Here is a 12,752-nt window from a genome sequence, read left to right as displayed (position 1 = left end):
CCGACCCATCCATATTAGTAAGGATCAGGGCTCCACCAGAAAAGGCTTTATTCACAATATAAGGTCCTTCCCAATTTGACATCCATTTCCCTCAGAAATCTTTTTCAATAGGTACGATCTTTCTTAGACCATATCTCCCTCGTGGAATTCTCGGAGGTGGACTTTCTTATCGTGTGCTCGTATCATACGCTTCTGGTACATCTAATCACGACAAATAGCTTTCAATCTCTTTTCTTGAATCAAATTCAATTGGTTATATATGGATTGTACTCATTCTGTCTCATCTAGCTTCACCTCTGATAAAAATCGAAGTGAGGGAATTTCTACCTTAATAGGTAGGATAACTTCCATCCCATAGGCTAAAAAAAACGGAGTTGACCCAATCGATGTTCGTACTGAAGTTCGATAAGGTAACAAAGCAAATGGTAATTTCTCATGCCAGTTCTGATAAGTTTCAATCATATTCTCTATAAGTCTTTTGATGTTCTTATTAGCAACAGCTACTACCCCATTCATCTTCGGGCGATAAGTGGTGGAATTATGATGCGTTATTTTGAACTGCTCACAGACTAATTTCATCATCTTGTTGTTTAGATTCAATGCATTGTCAGCAATAATCCTCTCTGATAGAGCATATCGACATATGATTTCCTTTTCAAGAATTTACAGACTGTTGACTGAGTGATGTTTGCATAAGAAACTGCTTCTACCCATTTGGTAAAGTAGTCTATTGCTACCAAAATGAAGCGATGGTCATTTCAAGATTTGGGAGAAATTTGTCCAATAACATCCATGCCCCACATAGAGAATGGCCATGGAGTTGTTATCACGTGCAACGGATGAGGAGAGTTATGTATCTTGTCTCCATAAATCTGACACTTGTGACATTTTCGGGCATGATTGATACAATCAGTTTCCATGGTTGACCAATAGTATTCAAATCTCATAATTTGTCTAGCCATTACATGTACATTGGCATGAGTACCACATACTCCTTCATACACCTCATCGAGAATCGTTTTAGTTTCTTTGGTGTCCACGTACCTTAATAGAACCTGATCCAGGCTTTTCTTGTATATTATCTCACCATCGAGTACATACCCTGATGCCATTCTTCTAATAGTTATCTTATCATTCTTGGTTTCCTGTTCGACATGACTCTGATATATGATGTATTGGAAGATATCATAATACCAGGGGTTTTCATCTTCTTATTCCTCAATGTTAAAGCAATGGGTTGGATACTCATAAGCCTGCATTTCAATGGGCATCATGTTTGAATGCTTATCTACCTTGAATACGGCTGCCAAAGTAGCTAATGCATCTGCCATTTGATTCTCTTCTATGGGGAGGTAATTGAAGGTTACTTCTTCAAATTCTTCAATAAGTTCCATGACTAATTTACGGTATTCTACAAGCTTGGGATCTTTTGTCTCCCATTCTCCCATGAGTTGGTAAATTACTAGAGCTGAATCCCCATATACCTTGAGTATTTTTACCTTACGTTCGATGTCATCTCTAAGACCCAGAACACAAGCCTCATACTCAACCATGTTGTATGTGCAATCAAAATTGAGACGACTAGTGAAAGGATAATGCTCTCCATTTGGTGAGACCAAATTTACAGCAATCCCATGTCCTAAGGCATTCGAATCACCATCAAAGTTCAACTTCCAATATTTATTGGGTGGATATATATGTTTTTTCTACTGAAATTTCCATTAGATCTTCGTATGGGAAATCAAAGCTTAAAGGCTCCTATTCTTGAGAAGCCCTACTTGCAATAAATTCTGCTATGACATTCCCTTTAACCGCTCTCTGGCTTATATACTGAATATCAAACTTTGACAACAGGATCTACCAACGAGGTAATCTTCCAGATAATACAGGTACACCTATCAAATACTTCAAAAGATCAAATCTGGATATAAGCCAAGTGGTGTGATATAACATATACTATCTGAGCCTTCGAGTAGCCTATACCAAAGCATATCACAATTTTTGATTGGCGAGTATCTAGCTTCGCATTTAGTGAACTTCTTGCTAAGATAATAAATAACCCTCTCTTTTTTTCTCAGTTTGATCATGTTTTCCTAATACACACCCCCATTGAATTTTTATAAACCGATAAGTAAAGAATTAAGGGTTTGCCAGAAATGGGTGGCACTAAAATTGGGGTACTTGACAAATATCGCTTAACTGCTTCAAAATCTTCTTGGCAATCATCATTCCATGCCCCTGAGTTATTCTTACAGAGGATACAAAAAATAGGATCACATTTCTGAGTCAACTGCAATATAAATCAAGCTATATAATTTAGTCTTCCCAAGAATCCTCGAACCTCTTTTGTGTTTGCGGGGGTGGCAAATCTTGAATGACTTTGAATTTATCTGGATCTATTTCAATTCTTTTTTTGCTCACTATAAATCCCAAGAGCTTCCCAGATGTCACCATAAAGGTACACTTACTTGGGTTAAGTTTCAGCTGACGTTTCCTTAGTCTTTGGAAAAGCTTTCTTAAATTCTCGACATGTTTTTCCTCTGTGTCTTGGCTTTGGCAATCATATCATTGACATAAACTTCTATTTCTTTATGCATCATGTCGTGAAATAATGTTACCACATGCCTTTGATATATGGCTCATGCGTTCTTCAGCCCAAACGACATCTCTTTATAGAAAAATGTTCCCCATATGGTGATAAACGTTGCCTTTTCATCATCAGGGTGTATTTTAATTTGATTGTAGCCAGAGAATCCATCCATAAATGAGAACAAAGCATTTCTAGCAGTGTTATCTACCAATATGTCTATGTGTGGCAAAGGAAAATTATCATTTTGACTAGCTCTATTGAGATCTCGATAATTAACACACATACGAACTTTCCCATCATTCTTTGGTACAAGGACAATATTTTCTACCCACTCAGGATATGTAACATCCTCAATACCGGGTTAGTGACCAAATTGTAAAGTTTCAGAATTTGGTGACTAAAGTATAAGAATGAAATAGTTCAATGATTATTGGATATATATATGATGAAGGTTATTTAGTAATTATTAAAGGAAATTAAGGGTTAAATGGTCATTTGACCAGAAAGATTTTTATATTCCTTTTAAAGGTAATATAAACGTGGGAAATGTGAGAAACATCCAGAGTTCTCTTCTCCTTTCTTCTTCTTCATACGTGGGAGAGCAAGGCAAAGGTAAGTTTAATTTCAGTTGGTTAATTCTTGAGTTTTAAGCTTAGTTTTGATTCTTTGGGTATTAAATAAGCTTAAGGAAAGCTTATATGGGATTTAAACAATAAGATAAAGGAATTATGAAGGAATTTGCAATATGAGTTTTAAGATGAAATTTTGGTATGGTATGGTTGTTGAAGTTTTATGGATGAATTTGACTTGTCATCAATCTAATTAAGAAGTATGAAGTGTTAGAATTGGAATTAGAACACATTGAAAATTTGGTATGATTCTTGAATCTCATATGGAAGATAGGATTTTGAGGTTTAAGATGAAATAAATGAATATAGATTGGTTTAAGTATGTGTACTAGAGTTAAGAATGAAAAGGGGATATATAAAGTATTTGAGAGGAAATGAAGTAATTTTGGGTTGAAAATATGATTTCTGGGCAAGGGGAATCGGTACCCATTCAAGGGGAACCGATACCCCTTCAAACGAACAAAAATTCCAGAATGTCATGAGGGAATTGATACCCCCTTAGTAGGGAATCGATTCCCCCTAAAGGAAAATGGGAATATTGGTTTAATAAGTTCGTTTAAGTTGCTAGTATCCAATTACAAGGTGTAGGTATCTAATAATTGCCTCAAAATGTACATTTATGTAGATTCTGCGCGTAAAGCAATTCCGGAACATTTGGCAAGTAAGATCGATCAAGGGAAGATAAGAGATTGGAATGGACTAGTGAGGCAAGGTGAGTGCATACTAGTGATATGTAGTGTTTAATGGAAATAAGACTTGCGATGAGTCTATTTCCTAGAGTAATATGCATGAAGTCATGGACATGATTATGTGTGATTATAATTATATGTGATTATCTGTATTACATTGATTGTATGTATGCATGACTAAAGATAATGTATGCTTTGTATATGCTATATGATGTATGTAAGACTTTAATATGTAATAATGGAAGAACATGAGATAAGTTATATGATAGAGTCATAAGAAATGAAATGAACATGAGAGAATAAGATAATCAAGTATAAGTTATATGATATGGTATAAGTGATTATACGAGAAATGTTAGGAGACTCTAAGAGAATATATGAATTCGAGGGCATAAATAAGGATACATAAGTAATATAGGGAAGATTGATAAATTAAAGGAAACTATGGTTTATGTATTATAGTGAAGAGCTACAAAGTTTTATTAAAGAGTATTGGGGAAGTCATGAGAAATGGAACTAAATAATAGATGGTTTATGTGAGTGGAAAAGGAAAATGATATAAAATAAATGGAAATTATTTATAAGATAGCATGAGACTAATTGAACATGTAATATAAACTTTATAAAGGAGTAATTGGGTAAATCATTATATGATACAATTATAGAGTATTACTATACAAATTATATTAAAATATGATATATGAGAATATGAGTAAGTTTATAGGATATTGATAGGACATATAAGAATATTTAAATGTATGCTGATATGAAAAAGGGAATACAAAGAAATGGAGCATAAGGTAGATAATATGATATCAGTTATTATATATCTATATGATATATGTCATCAGGTAATATGAAAGGACTCTGAAAATTGATATAAGCTACGTGAAAGTGTTCTAGGTGTTTCTATATGTTATATGAAGTATATGATCTTATGTGAACAAGATATGATAAGTATGTTTACATGAATAAATGTGATTGGGTGAGAAATGATAGAAATTATATGAAAACATGATATATGTGACATGTGAATTATATGGAAATGATCTACGTGTAAGTGAACTATGTGACTATGTGATAATATGAAAAGAAGCTATGTGATACGTGATATGTGAAAGTGAATTACAAGTTTATGTGAATATTTGAAATGAAATAAATGATAACGCCCATGTTATGTGTCATGAGAGCTAGGGGTATAGTTGGCATGCCAAGAGTCGAGGGTCTACGTGGTCCTTCGGGACATATGTATATTCTTTGGAACATATGTGAAGTCTTGAAAGACACATACTTGATCCCTAGTATATTTATATGATTCTTAAGGAATAATATGTGGTCCTTATGGACATTATTATATGGCACTACGGTGCAATTCTACGTGGTCCTTCGGGATATATATATTCTGTGGAACATGTGTGAAGTCTTGAAAGACACATACTTGATCCCTAGTATATGTATATGATTCTTAAGGAATAATATGTGGTCCTTATGGACATTATTATATGGCACTACGGTGCAATTCTACGCGGCACTTCGGTGCAATTATACGAGCTGTGGTGACAGCATTAGTGCACAACCTCTATAGACTCACATATCGATAGTTCTCACATATGTACATGGGCTAATCCAGAGATATGAACAAATATATGTTAGTGGTATGATAAATGTTATAGAAATTATATGACGTTGTGTGTGTATAGTGTTTGATTGAAAAGGTTAACCATAAAAGTATGTGATTACATGATAAACTGTTAATGATGAATTATGTGTATGTATGTATTTACTGTAATTAATCTGATATGATTTTATATGATACGAAGAATGCATGGAATTGGTATAACATGATAGAACAGAACATGCATGTATTGATATATGTTATAAAGTGCATTATAAGTTGTTATGCCTCACTAAGTCTTCGACTTAGCGTGTGATTGTTTCACACGTAGGTTTCGAGAAGAGTAAAGAGTAATGCGGAGCAAGACAGGTCAGTTTTCCTTACCAAATGTCAGATCAGAAAATATAGGTACTGTATATAGAGTGTAGTTGGCATGTAGTCTAAAGATATAAATTGTATGAACTCTGATATATTTTGTAAACGTTTTGAATAAGTTAAATGTTATCAAAGTTTTTTTAAATTACTCACTATTTTATACGAATAAATGTTTGAAAAGTCAATGTGACACTTCGGACTCGTATCCGGGTCGGATAATAGTTGGGGGTGTTACATATTTGGCCACTTTAAGAAACCCAACATCGAATTGTTTCTTTACTTCTTTTTTTACTTTTAGTAGCATCTCGGGTCTCATCCTTCTCAGTTTTTGTTGCACATGCTTACATTCAGGCTTTTTCATTAATTTATGTACCACCAACTCTCTATCCAAACATGTCATGTCTTCATACGACCAAGCGAATACGTCTTTCTATTCTTGAAGCAATTTGATCAAACTATGTCGTCCTTCATCAGATAAAGTAGTGCCAATCCTTACTTATTTCTTATCCTCGTCTGACCCCAAATTTAAGGTCTCAGTAGGCTCCTCATTAGCCAGAATTTGTTTATCCTCTCGTTCCACCATTTTTAGCAGCTCGAAAGGTAAGTCAAATCCCTCACCATCATCACAATCCTCGAATTCCCCTTGATATATAGGCATCTCAAAATCAATCTCCTGGTCAGTGTCATCGGCATTCATATTATTGATATTTAAGGTCCTGAAAAAAAGAAAGAGAGAATATATACATATAGTCATACGGGAGAATCTTTTCCCATATCAAGATAAAACGAAATAATACATACATATAACCAATAATGAAAAGAATGCATGAGAAATTTTTTTCCATTTTGAGTTAATTGGAATGCATCTTTTAATGAAAGTAAGAAAATCATATATTTAACCTTTTACAAAAAACCAATATTTCCCCAGAGCATAAGCAATAGGGAAAGTTCTTGTGTATTACTCTGAAAAAGACTTGAAAACTACATGTAATTCCTCTGTGGTCCAATTATTCAACTTAAAGCCTGGTGGTGCGGGGTAGATGCCCATAGCTCTCATTTATTCAAATTCATCGTCTGATATGACATTGATACTCAGCTCTTTCAAGGCATTCTCAACGATCGGTTCCTTGTCTCACTGATTTTCTTGGAACATATGTCCCCCAGATACAAAAGTGTGATGCAATGGTGAGAATGTCATTGGCTCATAACTAAGGTCTTTTCCAACTAACCTTGCTCTTCTTACCTCTTGGTTTTTCTTAATGTCTTTTAGTTTCTCCCTTATAGTCGACTGATATCCCAAACCGAATCAATCTCTCTTGGTGACGGGGAAAACTGGATTAACCGGTCCCTGTAAGTGACTTCCTCATCCTTTTCCGACCTTTGATCCTCTCCGCAGGGTTAGTTTGAGCTCTATTTTAGTGCAATTTGAAAGTCTGGGCTTGGGTATCTTTTTTCTTTCGACCACAAATGTGGCATTAATAAACTCCAATGACCTAAAAGAGCATTCAATATCTTTCTCTTCCACTTCAACATATGGAGTTATTGAGTTAATCGATCGACGGAATCGGCCAAGAGGGGGTGAATTCGCAATTAACATTTTGGTGGAAGCTTTTGCAGAAAATTAAAAGTAATTGCACAACGATTTAGAGTGGTTCGACTTTCTCAACCAAAGTCTACGTCCACTACCTTAGCTATCCACACTAAGGATTTTCCAACAAATTCACTATTTTGTTCTTTCTTTTGAGGCCAAAGAGATAACCTTACAACTCCCTCAAGAATATACCCCAATTCATGAGAACACTCTTTCTCAAAGAGAAGATTACAAATTCACAAACTTACAAGGAAAACCTCAAAAGGTAGATTGTTTTCACAATTCTAAAACAAAGAAAAGAACACTAAAAAATGAATACAATTGAGTACAAGTAGTGTTCTTGAAAGAAAAATAAATATTGAATGAAAAATAGGCTTGAAGTGCTCAAACAATGAGTTTGATGATTTCTCTTCGATTCTCTCTTGATTCTAGTTTCTTGTTGTTTCTTCTTCTTGATCAATGGCTTCTAAGCTTGTTTAAATACTCATTCAATTGATTCTGAACGTTGGGGATGATTAGTGGAGTCAATAGATCCGTTTAAGTGTGAAAACAATTAATAAAATAGTTTGGGAGCGTCAGTGCATCAATGCATACACAAGGTGCATCGGTGCATCAAGTGTAAAATTCAAATATTTCGACCGTTGAACCCTTAGTGCATCGGTGCAGTAAGAGTGCATCGATGCATGAAGTGCATTCGATGTTTCAAAATAGCCTGAGTGCATCGATGCATGTCTTGTGCATCGATGCATAAAATGCATTCGATGTTTTCATAAAACTGAGTGCATTGATGCATGGTATGTGCATCGATGCATAAAATACATTCGATGTTCAATTTATTCAATGGTGCATCGATGCATGGATTGGTGCATCGGTGCATTCCTTTGAAAAATTGATTTTAGACTTGATTTTGGTTCAAAATATTTTGTGAAAATTGTTTCAAAAATATATTAAGTATAAAACACGATTTTGCACATTTAGTAAGGTTTGAAATTGATCTTGAAAAACTTGGAGTAATAATTTGATATTCGAGTAATTAAATTGAATATACTTAGAAAATCATTTGTAAAATCTTAAAATTCATTTAACTTAATTTGTTATATCGAAACATCCAAATGTTTTCAACATCTCCCCTTTTTGATATAACAAATATTTGTGTAATTTTAAGATTTTCTTTGAAAATAGATTTTGAAATCAAGTTTGAAATTAGTTTGAAATTACTCCCCCTTACTTTAATGCTTTCTCCCCCCTTTTTGTTAAATCAAAAAGACTCTAAAACGATTTTAAACAAGGATTTGAAAAACTTAGCCAAAATGTTTTTGGAAACTGAAAGTTTAAGCTGCTAAGATCAAGAGAAAGGTTAGCCATTAGTTTTCATAAGCAATATTCATAAACATGTAATGGATAATTGGTCATATATGTCTAATGATGCAAAAATAAGTATTAATATCAAAAAGAAAATTCAAGCCAAACATATATATATTAAGATTCAATATCCAAAACAACCAAAATATAAATCCAAACAAATTAAAAAATCCCAAAGCATTCAAAATGTTTTAACAAGAAAAGTTCTAAGTTGATCCAAAGAAAAAACAAATCAAGGTCTACTCGTCCATAGAAGGATCGGGAGGAGGAGGGAATCGTGCTTGCATCTCAAGAGAAAGAGCATCCATACGTGCAAGCATCTGCCATTGAAACTCCATTTGTTGAGCTTCTAAAAAGTCTAAGCGATGATTCATCGCTTCGTTGTTAGCAGTCAAATAGGATTCGATGGAAGCAAACCGTAGATCAAATATCTCCAAAAACGAACAAAAATATGGAGGCACTTGAACCTCTTGTGGTGTCGGTGTATTGTCGGGATCGTTAATGTCTTGAAATTATCCTTGAAGCTAGGGATCATCATCTGCAGCCGGTGTTGGAGGAGGAGGAGGGGCACGAGAAGAGCTAGGAGCAGAAGGTGCTCGTGAAGAACTCGCTCCCGGAGTTTGCTTAGAGGGTTAATAAACCCATTGACCAATTTTCTCGTCCTATTTCCAATCAGCTTTCTTTAACGAGGTGAGATTGATTTGGTTTTGGAGAGGAATGGGATTTTCAAGAGAGACGTTAAGACCGAGTTTGATAAAAAGGTTACTAAGAAGACATCCATAAACTAATGTTTCGACATGTTTTGAAGGAATAATGTTTATGGTATCCACTAGCTCACTAAATATAATGTGTGGCAAGTTTATTTTGTTCTTATTCTTGATACAGTGCATCCACCATAAATCCCTAATACAAAGAGTGGAGTACCTACCTTCGGATAGTCTAAACCACCAAGAGATCATCAAATGAAAAAAATGATCGTGATGAGATCGTAGAGTACTAACACTAGCATTTGGAACATATGGATATTCCACAGTTTCTTTCTCATTATATAAACCATCGTCATCAAGCCCAAAATGTGAAGCGATAGACTCAGAGTCAATATGAATATATTGTCCTAAAAGATAGGATCTAATTCCTATAGTCCCACATTGAGTCTCATTTTGAATACATACCACATTAGAGTAGAAAATGTGGACTAACTGATGATAGACGATAAGTTTTAGGGAAAATAGTTTATCAAACTTTCATGTTTTGAGAATCGGAAGGTATTCGAATTCAATATCAATCATGGCTTGAACATAAGGAATACGCTCTTCTCGAATTCTAAAAGATTGGAAGGAGTTCATATACCTATGGTAGAGTTTATCCCTACGACGCTCAGGCATATTAAAACAAGAACTTATAATGTTTTGGTCATTCAGGTTTGGATTTTGAGGAGGAATAGGAGGTCGGTTTGAACGAATCGATGAAGATCTAGGGCATTTTGGGTCTGACATGATTTAGGAAACAGAATTAGAAATGTAACCTGCAATTTTGAAACACATGTATACAAAATAATCAATCCCAAAACTTAATTGAGTCCGCAATAATTCAAGGTTCTCTAAACTGAATCCTAATGGGAAAAGTTTTTAAAAACTATTTGAAAATAACATTTAGAGATATCATAGTTCATATAGTTTTTTTTTATGAAAACAATACAATTAAATCAAAAACAATGATTTTCGAAAATAACAAATTTTTTTATTTCGAAAATTCAAAGACAATGTTGAAAAATTGCTTTTTTGACGAAATTAATTGTGAAATCTAGTTTAGAAACATAATATAATCAATGTCTGATATAATGTTCATCCTAGAACTAATCAAAACTAGTTCTAAGTTCAAAAATCAATAAAACAGAGGTTTTGAAATATTACCTTGAAAATTTTGAATTTGAGAGGAATGTGATGTTGTTTTGCATGAATTAATGATATAAGCAGGATTTGGAGTTGAAGAACGATTGAAATCCGTCAAAAATACGTTGATTTGAGAAAAATGGAGAGTTGAGAGATAGAGAGGCGGCAAAGAGGTGTTTTGAGGGTTTTGAGAAAAAGAGGAGAAACAAGGTTTTTAACCAAAACCCGACGGATGCATCGATGCATGGCTTGGTGCATCGATGCACATTCAAGGAGTGCATTGGTGCATCTTCATGATGTATCGATGCACATTCAAAGGGATGCATCGATGCACTGTTAAGTGTATCGATGCATTAAGCACAAAAATGTCAAAAATCTGTTTTAAACACTCAAAATGCTAAATTAATTAGCTCTAGTGGTATTGTCAACTCATATATTGAAAATTAATCATGTTCAATCAATCAAATTAATCCTTAAACTACATTTGAACATAAAGTTAATTTTCACCAAAGAACATAAACTCCCCCTAACTAATAGCAAAGAATGCAATAAAAAAATTAGTATTATAAGCATTTTTCATTTATTCTTAAAAGTGCTAAAAATATTTTAAACACTAAGTGAAGATAGGTCAGTTAAACCTAATTCTCTCCTAAGTGTCCAAAATCTTTCTTTGTCTAAAGGTTTTGTAAAGATATCCGCTAATTGGTGTAAAGTATCAACAAATTCTAGAACTATATATTCCTTAGTGACATGGTCTCTAATGAAGTGATGTCTAATTTCAATGTGCTTAGTTCTAGAGTGTTGGATGGGATTTTTAGTCAGAAAAATAGCACTAGTATTGTCACACTTTATAGGAATAATACCTACTTCAATTCCATAATAAAAAAGTTGTTGTTTCATTCATAAAACTTGTTCACAACAACTACCGGCTGAAATGTATTCTGCTTCAGTGGTAGATAATGCAACACAATTTTGTTTCTTTAAAAACCAAGAAATTAGCATATTTCCAAGGAATTGGCAAGTATCGGATGTACTTTTCCTATCTAATTTGTATCCTCCATAATCCGCATCAGAAAAGGCATGCAAGCAAAAGCTAGAGTCTCTAGGATACCAAAGTCCTAAACTAGGAGTGTCCTTAAGGTATCTAAAGATTCTCTTAATAGCTAGTAAATGTGATTCCTTAGACATGATTGAAATCTAGCAGATAAGCAAACACTAAACATAATGTTTGGTCTACTTGCAGTTAGATAAAGCAAAGAGCCAATCATTGACCTATATAATTTAACATCCACACATTTACCTCCTTCATCTATGTCAAGCTTTGTTGATGAGCTCATTGGAGTATCATGAGGTTTCTCATTTTCCAGTCCAAACTTCTTGAGCATATCTTTGACGTACTTAGCCTGATTGATAAAGATGCCATCTTTTCTTTGCTTGATTTGGAGTCCCAAGAAAAATGAGAGCTCCCTCATCATGCTCATCTCGAATTCACTTTGCATTAGCTTAGAAAATTATTGGCAAAGAACATCATTAGTATAACCAAATATTATATCATCAACATAAATTTGAACTACTAATAAATCTTTACCTTTATGCTTTAAAAACAGTGTAGTGTCAACCTTCCCTTTAGAAAAACCTTTTTTAATTAAAAAGTTTGACAATCTTTCATACCAAGCTCTAGGAGCTTGTTTTAAACCATAAAGTGCTTTTGTCAATTTAAGAACATGATCCGGAAATTTTGAATCTTCAAAACCAGGAGGTTGTTCCACATACACTTCTTCTTTTATAAAACCATTTAAAAATGCACTTTTAACATCCATTTGATATAATTTAAATTCATGAAAACATGCATATGCTAGTAACATTCTAATTGCTTCCATCCTAGCTACGGGAGCGTATGTTTCATCATAGTCTATGTCTTCTTCTTGATTATACCCTTGAGCAACAAGTCTAGCCTTGTTTCTCACTATATTACCACTTTAATCAAGCTTATTCCTAAATACCCATCT

The sequence above is a fragment of the Hibiscus syriacus genome, unplaced genomic scaffold (assembly GCF_006381635.1).
Source record: "Hibiscus syriacus cultivar Baekdansim isolate YM2019G1 unplaced genomic scaffold, ASM638163v2 tig00113726_pilon, whole genome shotgun sequence".
Classification (NCBI taxonomy): Eukaryota; Viridiplantae; Streptophyta; class Magnoliopsida; order Malvales; family Malvaceae; genus Hibiscus; species Hibiscus syriacus.
Note: the sequence above shows the minus strand (reverse complement) of the source record.